Genomic DNA, 14,593 nt, shown 5'->3' with positions numbered 1-14,593 from the left:
GTGTCTCACCACAGAAACCTTCCCTTCTCGATCAGCTCAGCACTGACAGTCAACATTCAAGTCCCTTGTATAAAATGGTATAAAACAATGCATACAGTCAGCTCTCTGAATCCGCTGATTCCTAACTGCAGATCGAAAATACTGTTTTGATCCATGGTTGATTTAATCCTCGGAAGCAAAACCTGGGGATATGGAGGACCAACTATATATTTGTTGAAAAATATCTGCAAATAAGTGGACTCATGCAGTTCAAACCCATATTGTTCAAGGGTCAACTGTACAGTCGATATTTCCAGGAATGTATAAAATAAGACTCAAAAAGGATAAATCAAATCAAAATAAAAACAGTAAGCCATAAATAGAATATATAGACAAGTATTTAACTTGTAAATTAAAAAATAGACAGTTGAGTGGGTAGGAGGAATAAGTGTCGTGGAGAGACATTAGCTGGGAAATCTCAAGTACACATTGTTAGGGGTGAGGAGTAAGATGTTTTCCACTGTGACTAAAATGGAGTTCTGAATTGACTTTAAATGTCATCAGCCCTGAAAAGTACAGTTCTTCCTCCAGAAGACTTTGCATTTATACATAGGGAAGTAGAGAATCCGAATATTTATGTAAAATCTGTTGTCAGTCAATTGAAAAAATCTGGGTCAAATATAGTATATCTTCACAGGAGAATCAGCACTGGGGCCTTTAAATGTCCACTTCATTTCCCTGCCTAACAATACTATCAAATTGTCTTCAATCATTTAGACAGCTATTAAAATTCTAACTTCCTCCAATAACTCTGCCCATGTCAGCAGAAACAAGATTGGAGGTCTTCCCCTGGACACTGGCATGCGAGGGCCCCATACTGACACCAGGAGTTGACATAAAGAGCACTGGCTCTGGAGCTCAAGCCTGGGACTGAAGCCCTGTACTACCTCATGGCCACAAAATGCAGGCAAGCTTTTCTCCCCATTCTGTATCTCGGTTGCTTTATTAATAAAGTGGGGATAATGTCCAACTTACAAAGTGGTTGTTATAAGAATTAAACGACATATAAAAAAGGCCTAGCAGAATGCAGCTACTTGATAAACAGTAGCTAGTTGTTAATGCCCTTTTGCTTGCATGTAATATAAGGACATTTCCCAAGCAAAAAAATAAGGGCACCGACTGCCAGAATTTTTTTTTTTTTTTGGTATCATATAAAGATGCAAAAGGCTGTCCAGGAGATTAATGTGGATTCATGACGTTATAATTTCTGGAACACTACAGTAGCTGATGAGTTGAAATCAAAACTGAACACTGAGGCCTTCAACAAGCATTGGAGAACCTAGTTTATGGTCAATATTTACCTAGCACTTACCATATTCTATGTAGTATTGTAAATATGTTTTTTCTCCTTTACTGAATTATATATTCTTTGATTGCTTTAAAAAATTTATGTCCATATATTTTCATGGCTCCTTGCATATATAAGGCTGAATGAATTTAACTTCAAGTCCCTGATGTCTGCTCATATCAATATATTCTTAAGATTTTAAAATTCAGGCATCAGATCTTCCCCCGACATGTGTGCACACTCACGCATACAATATCATAGCCTCTAACTAAAGCCGGTGTTAGATGCTCAAAGCAATTACCATTTCTCTATACCCAGCACTTTGCACAGCTCCCGGCACATAGTAAATACTTAATGAATGTCAGCTGAAAGAATAAATGCAAGAGAACAAGAGCCCAGGAAGCATGGTGAGCTACTACAATTTAACTCCTAAAGTCTCTTTACAGTATACTTATCTTTGCACAACTATTGTTTGATTTCCTATACAGTGGACGCCCCTATAGCTTCTTATCAGAGATTAGGACAAACATTTGTGCTACATGACAAAATCTTCAGTATGTGACACATGTAAGATTCAAAGTATATCGGCAAACAAAGAATAAGTACTTAAATTCAGGTTCTTCTCCATCCACATTTCTGTGATTATATCTCCTCCTGCTTCTTTCCTTTGTGCTCTGACCATTTTGCCCATTCTCCACTAAATCTCCCAGGTATGCTTACCTATAAACCCGTAAAGTGCTTCATACGAAACACATACTATAATTTTGACACTTATTACTGACAATTATTTTGCAAATTAGGCTATGACATTAAAAAAAATAGTGGGGAAGGACAGCTAACACAAAGTCAAAGCACCTAGCTATGCATCAACTATTTGAAAAAAACTTTCTGTAGTTATTGCACAGGCACGCACACATGTGTGTGTAAAATTAGAAATGGTACCTTCTCCATGACTCAGCAGACATGTGATGAATGAAATCTGTGTGAAGTACATGCAATCATGCACACAAACAGTATTAAGAAGCTTCAAAGTTTCAATCAAACAACACTATGTGCCAAGTTCTGGAGAAGACAGAAATAAGAATGAGATGAAGAAAGCAGACTGGTGGATCTAGAGAGTTTTCAGGCTCTTACTTCCTTAACCTCCTCTAAACTCTCTCCTGGTCTCTATCAACCTTAGTCTCTTTAGTAGTGTCTATGCTGGTTTCTCTTCTTTCATCCACACTCTCTATAAGTCAGTAGTTCTCAAAGTATGGTCTTGGAAATAACAGCATCAGCATAACCTGAGAACTTGTTCAAAATGCAAATTCCTCAGCCCCGCTCAGACCTACAGAAACAGAAACTATAGTGTTGGGAACCAGAAATCTGTGTTTCTAGGTATTTCTGATGCATGCTCAAGTATGAGAAACAATCAAAGTGTTGATTTCCAAAAGTTCCATTCCTTGTGCTTTCCAGTTCTCAGTTATAGCTTCTTCTATTACCTCTACAATTGTAACTATTACTACTATTACTAGCAACAACTGTCATTTACTAAGCATTTATAAACTAGGCATTGTGCTAATCACTGTGCACATGCTATCTTAATCTCCACAACAATTCTTTAAAGTATTATTAACCACATAGTTCAGAAGAAATTTAGTCTTAGAGATGTTAGATAACTTGCCCAAGGTCACCCATCCCAACCGGTAAGTGGTATAACAGAGATTTGACCTCAGGTTTATTCTGACTCCAAAGTCCATAGTGTTAACCACTATACTAACTCCTAGAATGGTACTACTTCCATAGCCTTGGAGGCTTCACTTACAATTATTTCTAAACTGTCTTTGGAGTAGAATTTCCAATTATCTAGTTCATCTCTCTAAACTCCAAAAAGAGACCTCAAAATTAACACGCCATCCTTTCTTCTCTCCACTGGAAACCTGTTCCTCCTCTTGTATTTTCTAATTTAATGTCACCATAATCACCACTTACTCAAGCTAGACAAATCTTCTTTGACTTCCTACTCTCACTTCTAGCTGGTCATAATATTTAGAGGTTGTAATATCTAAAATATCTCTACAATCCATCCATTCCCACTATCCTTCTTCAGGCTCCCAGCATCTCTTACCTACATCCTAACTGGTCTCCCTGCCTCTCTACTCTAATGCAATCTGCAAATGAACTGTCAGTTAACTTTCTGATCTGATTATTCTACCTTCCAAGGCTCTCCATCACCAACATGTATGGGGAAAATTTGTGCAGAGGCTGAGGGGAGGAGGAGGTACAACAGGGAAAAGTCTAGCTTTTTAGAATGGAATAGAGGACCCTTTCATAATTTGCTGCAACCATGTCTCATCTACTCTCTGCCATACAACAAGCCTACAAGAAAGAGGCTCAAGGTTTTCTAAAACTCCATTTAATTTTATTATTTGGCCACCTGCTTATGCTCTCCCCTCTGCCTGGAATGCTTGTTTCCCATCTTACAATTTGGCAAAATTCTACTCAACCTTCAGGGCTAAGTTCCATCCTTTTCTCTTTAAAGCTTTCCCTGACAATTTTTCCCCAAACTGACATACTCTCTCAGCATTTTATTCATTCTAAAAATGATTAACTCTTATCATAACATATCATGGATAGTAGTTTGTGTCCTCTGGCAAACTCTCAGTATCTCAGAGGGTATACTGTGTCTAATTCTTTGTCTTTTGAGCGCCCAACACAGTTGTTTAGCCACTGCCAGCACCCAATAAATATTTGCTGAGTTGTTAAATAATGCAACATTTAGTGTTGCAACTTTACACATCTTAGGTTAACAATTCAACTTCAGGTCTGCACACCACTTAAAAGAACTTTCACATAAAAGATATTGTAAAGACCAAACATCAATATTTAGCATGAGCATATATAATTTTCTCAAACCTTTTTGGCAATATTTTTAGTATCCTTTTTTAACTAGTTTCCTTTCCCATCTAACATTATTTGTATTTTTACAGGATCAGCAGTAACTGCAAACCTCACAGGCCCCTATAAGGGATAATCCCAAGCAAAACTGTGTCACTGAGAGTGGCTGGATAATTGCTTTGGGTACATTATTTCAGTAAATTTCCAATGAAATGCCCCAAGCACATCAAGTAGATTTTAGAAATGGGAATATGCACTGCTGACTAAATGCATAAGATTCACACACATTACTGAGGCATTTATTCTAAATTAATAATTGAAAACAATAGTATAGAACTACCCATTGCTGCTTTAACTATAATATCTTTTCATTTTAAATAAGAATAACACTGAAGACTCTACTCTGAGTACAACCCCCTCCCACCCAACAAGCAGACTCTAACTTGTTATCAATGGGATGCTGATAAGCCTGCCTTTGTCTTAACACTTTCCCTTTCCAACATTCCTTTACTAGAGACCTTCTGCTCCAGTCATGGATAAGTCTCCTCAATATACCCCAATGATTAAATTCACACTATTTTACTACAACCATGCTACCCTGAACACGCCGGATCCTGTCTGATCTTGGAAGCTAAGCAGGTCTGGTCTGGTTAGTACTTGGATGGGAGACCGACCACCTAGGAAGACTAGGTGCTGTAGGCGTAAAAAAAAAAGAGAGAGAAAGAAAAGAAAATACTCACACTATTTTCTCAATGTATGATTTATCTCTTTCTAATTCAAATTTTATGCTTCTTTCAAAGACCAGCTCAAATCTTACCTCTTCCAAAGTGTTCACTAACTCAGCCCACCATAAGTCTTATCTTTTCTAAATTTCTACCACACTTAAAGTATAACAGCTCACATAGCACTTGTTTACATACTACCACATTTAGTTTCATAATTATATATATATATACATATATATGTGTGTGTGTATATATATATATATATATATATACACACACACATATATATGTATATATATATATACACACACACACTTTATTTTCCTAGCTAGGCTGTTTGCTCTTAAAGGAAAAAAGCCGGGTCTTCTACGTCATTTGTAATCCCACAGTCCTCCTCTCACATGAATCATAATACTGGGCAGAGGGGGCACATGTATTAACAATTTGAAGGAGTGAACTAAATGCTTGCTATACAATGATATACCACTTATATAGTGTGGCATATAATATCTATTGCTTGCCTACTGTGTAGCAAACACTTTGTAGGCACTAGTGATACTGCCAGGATGAAAACAGAGGTAATTCCTGTCCTAAACGCTAATAATAGTCCAGAGAGCAAGAGACATTGAATTTCAAGAACTCTATCACAGAGCAAGGTTATTACTAGTTCCATGATGTAAGAACCTCAGGCAACATACTTTGTAGATCCTCAGTTATGAAACTGAATCACAGAATTTTATATCTGAATGAAACTTAGAAGTAATTTCCTTCAATTTTCTTGCACGACTCATGATTAAACTTTAGTATAGTCTATCTTTCTACCAGTTCTAGGCATTGCCTTAATTGACAGTCGGAAAAGACTGACTTCTTCCCGACCTCCAATTCTCCTGTCTCCCAAGGGTTGTAACTACAACCGCCACATATCCACCCATGAGAAGTCCACAGCACTCAGAGGAGAGCATTGGGCTGATTTGCTGCACCTTTACACTCCGGCTTTTCAAACCACCATTTTCTAGCCCGCATGCTAAACAGAACCTGTAACTTTCAATCTAGTATATAGCAACCCTGTACTACTTTTAAGGAAGACAAAAAAAAAAAAAAACAGTGCTTCCATACTTTCTTGGCCCTAATGACAGAAGCATGACAACGGTTCTGGGAAATAAAACAGCTGATTTGCGACTATGAGGAAGTAAGGACTGAAGATGGATATCCGCCCCCTTGGCCTCAAAATCTGCAGCAACGATGTGATAAAATGCACAGAGCAGACAAAGTTTTAGGTGTGCATTAAGCACGTGCACATACATGTGAAGTTGGAAACTAGGCAACAGGTTGGCCACCCCCTATCTCTAATGACAGATCGGCTCCCCTAGGTCGTGGGTGTGTCTGACGCCACACGCAGGCACTGATTCACAGCTCTCTCCATAACAACCAGCTTGTCCTCCCAGCCCCGCCAGGGCAAGGGCTGAAGGCCCCAACAGCGCCAAACTTTCCGAACCCCAACCCCAGCGTCTCCGGTTCCGCCTCCACACGGTCTCAGACAACCTCATCTTAGGCGGGATGAGAGGCTGCTCCGGGACTCCGGGCTTCTCCTGATTCGACTCGGTTTCGGGAGCCCGGCAGAGCCACCCTGAAGCCCCCAGACACCTACTTCCCACTACACCTTTCAGAACTACTGTCTTCGCTGGCCCCTCGCTGCCGATTCCGAGAACGCCCGCATCCAGAAACTGACCCTCGTCAGCCCCCGTCCCCGGAGAAGGCAGCGAAGGGGCGTGGAGTGGCGCGGGTGCGGTGGGGGCGCGCGTCCCCGCGCCCCGGGCCCGCGCAGCAGGTGCGGCCAGGCCCCACCTCCCCTGCGAAGCCCCGGCTACTCACCCCAACAAGGTTCCTCTGCGACCTAGCCGCCGGCACAGAGGCCTCTTCCGCCTGCTCGGCTGCCTGCTCGTAACCACCGCCCCCTCGGCAGATGCCGTCGCCGCCTTCCTCGCCGCCGCCGCCGCGGCGCGCGCCCGCTCTCACGCACAACGCCGTGGCCGCGCACGCGCTTCTGCGCGCTGGCGTCACTTAGCAACCGATGGCGACGAGTGGGCGGGATCTGAAGGTTTAGGGCGGCGAGGTCGCCTCAGGCAGGTTTTGCGGCTTTTCCTCACCCGCCGCACCCGCTGCCCTCCGGAGCAGGGGGCTCCAGGGTGTGACTGCCCGGCCGGCATCTGGCTCCGGGTAAGTCACGTTACTACGTCACTGTATGGCGTCACCGATCTCGTCACTGCGGATGGGATGGTCCCCGCCTTGATCGCCGTGGCGAAGTTACAGGGCGCCTGTGGTGGAGAGAGCAGTGGCTTCGTCCAGTCTGGCATGGATCCCACAGGCTACTTCTGCTAAGTGTAGGAAGGTTCTCAAAGGAGTAAAGGAAGGAACTGACTGCACACTTAATTATGGAAGACTGCTAAGTGACACTTGTTAACTCAGGAGCAAGGGAGTGGTGGACCGAGCCTTGAATTCCTTTGACTCTCAGTTTCCTCGTTCTATAAATAGGGATAACAATACCCATTCAGCTTACATTGGAGAGTTGTGAGGCTAAAAGGAAAGAATGTATGCAAAGGTGCTTTATAATGCTTTAATTGTAAGAGAAGGCAGTTGAAGAAAACAAAAGCATGGACTTTGGAGTCAGAGAAACCTAGGTTCAAGGCTGAAACTGAATAGTCAATTCTGCTTGATGCTTGGGCAAACTGGAGGATGGGAGTGTGGCAATTTGGAGAGAATTCATGAGTAAATGTCTGAAAGAGAACATGGACTGGAAGAGCAAGACTTGAGGCCGGGAGATTAGTTTTAAGGCCATTGTCGTACTCCATATAAGAAGTAATAAGAGTCTTAACCAAATCATTGGCAGTGGGAATGTAGAAGAAAGGACAGATGTGAGCGCTATTAAGGTGGTAGAATTGACAGCATAGAGTTGGGTATCAATGAATAGACCAAATTTTTAGGATAGGTGCTGGGGTAGATGGTGGAAACATTCAGCATGACGCGAAGGAAAATGAGTCTCTTGGTTATCCACAAGTTTCTGATCTACGTCACTAGAAACTGGTGGTAACTGTCCTAGGAGGATGATCAAATTTGTGGGATATGTTAAGTTCAAATGTGGATACATTTGTTGGAGAAACACTTATTCTCCACTCATGATGTTTCTTTCCATATGGCACTTATTCTCCACTCATGATGTTTCTTGAAAATGTGTTAGAATTGCAAAGCATACTACATATCCCTTAATATCCCTTAATATAACATCCCTTAATGTAATATCCCTTAATATAATATTCCTGGCCTCTCACTACACCTTCCCCTAGCTCACTCCTCCCTGGAGCAGTGGCTTTCTGAATGGTGAATTTTTTTTTTTTTTAAATGTCTACCCATCCCATTCTTTTTCTCTTAAAGCTGTCTTCACAGAACTGTCCTGATGTTCTTGAGCAGGGCCTGGGAGTGGAGTTGAGGGTGCCTAGTCCAGGGCTACAAAGATGGTAAACTTATTTAATCCCAGAGTTTGGCTTTAGAAAGCTCTCTGTCACAGGTAATATCCAATACCAACTGTCAGTTGTAGTATACAGAATAATGCCCCCCAAAGATGTTCATATCCTAATCTTCTGTAACCTGTGAATATGTTAACCTTACATGATAAAAGGGAGTTTTCAGATGTGATTAAGTTAAGGATCTCAAGATGATATTTTCTCTGATTATCTGGCTGTGCTGGAGGCAGGAAAGTCAGAGTCAGAGGAGGAGATAAGATGATGGAAGCAAAGGTCAGCGAGAAAGAGATTTGAAGAATCTTCACTCCTGGTTCCAAGGAATGCAGACAGCTTCTAGGAGCTGGGAAAGGCAAGAAAACAGAATTTTCCCTAGTGGCCCCAGAAAGAACACAATCCTGCCAATGCCTTGACTTTAGGATTTCTGATCTCCAGAACTTTAAGTAATAAATTTTTGTTATTTTAGGTTTGTGGTAATTTGTTACAACAATAGAAAATTAATACAGTCAGTAGTAAAGATGATAGTTGGTCTCCAGCTGCATTCTCCTTTATCTGGAAAAGAAGGGTAAAATTAATTAGATTTCCTTGAAGATTACTGCAATGTGACTGTAACTGGATGGAGGGAACCTCCGTATCCAGAGGGAAATATCCAAAAAACAGTCAAACTTTACAGGTCTATGAAGATGAGAGAAGTTGAGTTAAAATAAAATAGATTTGGAAGATATTAACTTATAATTGATCATTTAAGCCCTAGGCATGGATGAGATCAGGGAGAAAATATAGAAGAAACAATATAGAGGACCAAGGATAGAGCCCCATGAAATACTCCCTTTGAACGGGAGTGGCAGATGAATACAAGCCCACAAAGAAGTCTGAGGAAGAATGGCCAGAGATAAAAGAACCAGGTGGGCAGAATGCCTCTGAAACCAAGGTAGGAAAGAATCGCAAGATAAAGTGGGCTTTAGCAGAGTCAGAGACCACAAGTAGGTCAAGTATTTCAAGGGCTGAAAAGCAGTGACTAGATTTAGTGACAGAAGTGTTTGGTGACTAACAATAGCAACTTTAGTGAAGTAGTAGAGATAGACACCAAATCCCTGGGGTCTGAAAGGCAGGTCAATATGGTGAATTGGCCTCTGGACTAGTTGACGTATGTTGAGATTCTAACCAGTAACTAAATAGATAAACTTGGGCAAATCACTTAAATATTCCAGCCTTTGGTTTTCTCATCTACCAAAGGAGATCAGTCTGAATCTGTAGTTTTCACATAACTTCCTAGATAATCCCCCCAACTTTATATTGAGCTCATTTGCTTATAACAGCATACTTCAAATCAGATCATTTTACCAAACAATGAGAGTCAGTATATTATGTGCCAGCTTCTTCTGTCCAGATACCAAAGATATGACAGTTATTCAAGAAACTTCGTTTTGGAAGGGAAATAAACTCATTAGTATGTAACTAATTTCCATAGTTCTTTTTTAAACAATGCAAGGCATAAATTGAATGAACTATAACACAATATACTACACAGAATGTTAGACTTCTCTATGAAGTGAAATGAAGGGTGGATAAAGTGATTCAGATGAGGGAGTGATCAGTTTTCCCTAATGGCTATCAAGGTATTGTATTTACCTACTCTTGGGTAGGTTCACTGTACCTCAAAAATATACATATGCACCAATACATTTCCAGAGTGATTTAAAAAAAAAAATGAGAGTTGTGCTAAACCTATGCTGATCTTAACATTCCAAGTAATTTTTTTGTGATTGGAATGAATATTTATGTACAACTACTTCTAAACTAAGTATACTTTTTAATTGGAAAAAAGAGACACATCAAAATTAGGCGCAAGAGTAATTTACTTTTCCATCATATCCAAGGGGAAATATTTATTTGTTATACATGCCACACTCTGTTACATTTGCTCATCTAACACTCGTGTTATTGTTAGAACACACAGACCCAGGGAAAAGCCCCAAGACTGAAAATCTACCTCCATAAGTAAAGGACAGGAAATGACTGAAGAAGAAGGCTGGCCACTCCACTCTGGTAATACATAGAGTTTATTAAAGCTTTATACAAGGCCTGTGTTGGGTGGCTGCAAGATGAAATGGTAGGTGTCAAAAAATTATATAGGGTAAAGGGGGAAAAATAGTCATGGATATTAGTATGTGAATGCTACCAGGTACAGGAAACTTCTTTATATGCTTGACCAGTTCCTGGAACAACCTGTTACAGGAACCAGCACATAGCTAGAGTAAAGGGAGGGGTGCTGATTTATGTCAGAATGATGAGCAGACAGTCTCTAAGTGGGGTTTGCAGAGAGCAACCTCCGTTCTGGCCCAGGTCCAGCTCACAGGAGAGACAGCAGTCAGGTCGTGGAAAAGTCTCTTCTCCACAATTCTCCCATTTAATTTCGTAAACATCAGCTTACTGTATTAGCAACTGACATTATAGCTCTATTTTAGCAGGTGAGGATACAAAATTTAAGTAATTTGGCCAAGATTGTACCAACAGCAGTTAAGTAGTAGACTAAGATTTAGACCCAGCACAGCCATCCTCTTTCCAGGAAACCTTCCCTTAGGCCCTTAGTTGGTTTAAGTGCCCTTTTCTGTATTATTACATCACGTGCACACCTTTGTTTTAGCACTTACTGTAATAACGACAGTGCTTACTAAGTGCCAGGTACTGTTCGAGGTACATTATGGGCATTAGGTAATTTAAGCCTCATAACATCCCTTTGATGTAGGTGATATTATTAATCATAATACTTTATTAGTCAGGAAACCAAGGCATGGAAAGTTAAGTTATTCACTCAAGGTCATACAATAAATGATGGAGTCAGGATTCGAGCCCAGGAAGTTGGGCTCCAGAGTCCATGCTCCAAACCTCCACACAGCTACCTTGCACCCTCTGCTAACATTGAGGGCTTCTAGACAATGTAGTTTACAGAACTCATCAATGCAATTATTGTAGGGATGTGTGTGATATCACATTGTATTCCTTATTAAATGAATACAAGAGAATTTTCTCTCTCAGCCAAATCTCATGAAACACTTGGCTACCCTTGAGTAACTGATATGCTTTCTCCTTATAGGCAATGTGAATTATATAACTGTTTTCTCCTTTCACATTGGCTGTCAAGAAGCACTGAATAAATTTGTGGTGTAGCATTAGTAACTGGGAGTACCCTTGGCCTACATATCTGTATTCTGTTGGTTTGAAAATTTTTGAAATAAAAAGTTGGGGAAATAATCTAAATTGTTCTTAATTTTCTAAATTGTTGAGAGTGTACATTTATTTTATAATTATAAAAGATAAACTTTGTTTTTAAAAGAGTATCTGCAGCTTTGAATGATTTCTCAGGCTTTGACTCTGTGGACGGGAACTAGTTTCTGGTTAATTTCTATGAGTTCAAGATAGAATCACAATTCTTATAAAACTTGGCATGACCTTGAAAGTCCAGATCAATCAAATTGCTGTTCAGCCAGTACAGAAAGTATTTCAAGTAGAATAAAACAGGCAAGTTGGGTCCCTTCTTGTTTTAACTTGTATCTAAATTTGAAACCACTTTTGGATTATTTGGATGTATGCTACCTTGCTTTGGAGATAAGAAAGTTATCTTTAATGCTGATGACATTTTATTATAATTAATGTATAGTTCATTTTCGTGGTTTGCCATTTGTCAGAAAGAATGGATAAAGGTCATCTATTCTGAAACTAAAATAGTTACTTTGGTACATATCCTCAAATTTAATTGGCTTAGATTCAGTATCTAAATACCAGATTCATTTCTACTTAAGTGTATATTTTGCAAGTAATTCTTCCAGGTAGATTTACTGGCCAGTCACTTTACTAAAAGCCATATATTTTATGAGAGTAGTATTCAGACTTTTCCATATCCAGAGTGAGTAACTGATAATTTCTTCTTTGAAATTTTTTCAATCCAAATCTTCTTCATTCTCTGACAGAGCATTCAGATGCCTAAGGGGTGGGTAAATACTCTACAGCCCAGTAGATTGTTTCCATGTGGTGTGAGCATCTGGAGTTGTCAGATTTGAAATTTATTTATCTTTAAATATAGATAACTAATGTAAACTTTGTAAAAAAAAAAACATGACTTGTCTGTGAGTTTACAGAACTTCTGCTCTGTTGGATAGAACTTTATAGACTCGAACACTTAAATTTTCTTATTTTTGAAGAGTCGTTTTTTAAGAAAAATCCTGGATTGTCTGCTGGTGTTCCCTCTGTCCACTACCATGTGGTACATGTATATTTGCACACACACACAATGGAATATAATTCAGCCATAAAAAAGAACAAAACCTTGCCGTTTGCAACAACACAGATGGACCTTGAGGACATTATGCTAAGTGAAATATCAGACAAAAAAACAAATACCCTAAACCAAGCTCATAGATGCAGAAAACAGATTGATGGTTGTCAGAAGTGGGTGGGGGGGGAGGGGTGAAATGGGTAAAAGGAGTCAAAAGGTACAAACTTTCCCAGTTATAAAATAAATAAGTCATGGGCATGTAATATACAACACAGTAACTATAGGTAATAATACAATATTGCATATTTGAAAGTTGCTAAGTGAGTAGATCTTAAAAGTCCTCATCAAAAGAAAAAAAATGTAAGATAAACAAAAGACACTACAATTTCTGTAATCTTGTTTTGGTATTTCTTCTTAACATACAAGAACCTCAAAAAATGGAAATACTACAGGTCTATTTCATATTTCAGTTTTTATATATTGGGTTTCTCTGTTCCAGGCACAGAGGAGACACAAAGATTGAAGATATGGTTCTTGCTCTCAAGGAGTAAGTCTAGAACCTCACAGTCCAATATGGTAGACTAGTCACATGTGGCTATTTATATTTAGATTAAATTAATTCAAATTTAAATTCAGTTCCTCAGTCAGACTAACCACATTTCAGTTGCCCAGTAGCCACATGTGGCTAGTAACTAGACAATGTATGTATAGAGCATTTCTATTATTGTAGAAATGATATTCTATTGGATAGTGCTGCGCTGGTCCAGAAGTCATGTAAGAATCAGACAAGGTAGGCATGGTAATTTCAGACTCAGAAAGATCATGTGTCAAGTGCATATGAATGACGTTGGGGGCACGCTGAGTCATACTTCCAGATATTCAGATTTGAGGGGTACTATGGGAGTCTGTAACAAATATCCCAGATAGTTGTGATATAGAAGGTGTGCAAACTACATTGAGAAAAATCAATGTAGGGTACATAGGAATGGCCCAATAGAGTGATTCTGAACTTCCTGCCTAAATGGCATCTGGACGCTTGAGCCAATTTAAATTTGATTTGGAGAGATAACAGTGCTGAGACTATCTTTGTACCTTGAGAGTTATGGAGCACCATTAATTTTTAAGCTATTATTATTTTGGACAAGAATCACATTCTGTCAGGAGTAAGTGACCCTGATTGTTAGGAAGTAGGGCTGCTGCTACTCAATGGATGCAGCTAAGAATATCCATCCATGAAACCCACTTAGATGCCTGTTGGAATTTTCATGTCCAGTTTTGATGGTAAATGGAAAAGTATAGCAACCCTGGCTGGCCTGACAAGGAAATGATGTCAAGGGGCTCAGACCCCTCAGGGATGATGGGTCACTCTATCTGGTTAGCCACATACAATAGCAGAGGTGTTAGTCAAGGATGAAGGGAGTCTAGAATGGCAGTAGACCAGTGGTCCCCAACCTTGTTGGCATCAGGGACCCGTGCTCCTATGAGAATCTAATGCCTGATGGTCTGAGGCAGAGCTGAGGCAGTGATGCTAGCGCTGAGGAGTGGCTGCAAATATAGATGAAGCTTCGTTCGCTCACCTACCGCTCACCTCCTTTTGTGTGGCCCAGTTCCTAACAGGCCACAGACCAGTACCAGTCTGTGGTCCGGGGGTTGGGGACCCCTGCAGTAGAGAACAAGATCTATATCAGATGTGGTCACAAAACCAGCTGCAGTGGTGGGGAGAGTAGTTGGTTGCACTAAACCTTTCTCTTGTAAGTTTCTCCAGGAACCAGGAAACAAAATCAGAATCCTAGAGGAATGGTTCCTAGATAGATTAAACTTATTATATAAAGTAAATAAATACAAGCAGTACAAGGGGTAAACTATATTGCCG

At 40.0% G+C, this 14,593-nt stretch overlaps 1 protein-coding gene across 1 annotated transcript in view; it reads right to left on the bottom strand.

The window, feature by feature from the left end:
* The window catches only part of BTBD9 (BTB domain containing 9), a 361,080-nt gene extending 354,153 nt beyond the window's left edge, over nt 1-6,927 (bottom strand). The window contains 1 exon segment of the mRNA XM_039856139.1: nt 6,802-6,927. The gene's annotated coding sequence lies outside the window, so the exon portion shown is untranslated.
* Between the last annotated feature and the right edge of the window lie 7,666 nt (nt 6,928-14,593).

The sequence above is a fragment of the Pteropus medius genome, unplaced genomic scaffold (genome assembly GCF_902729225.1).
Source record: "Pteropus medius unplaced genomic scaffold, Ma_sr-lr_union100, whole genome shotgun sequence".
NCBI lineage: Eukaryota > Metazoa > Chordata > Mammalia > Chiroptera > Pteropodidae > Pteropus > Pteropus medius.
Note: the sequence above shows the minus strand (reverse complement) of the source record. Positions and strands in the feature narration are given on the sequence as shown.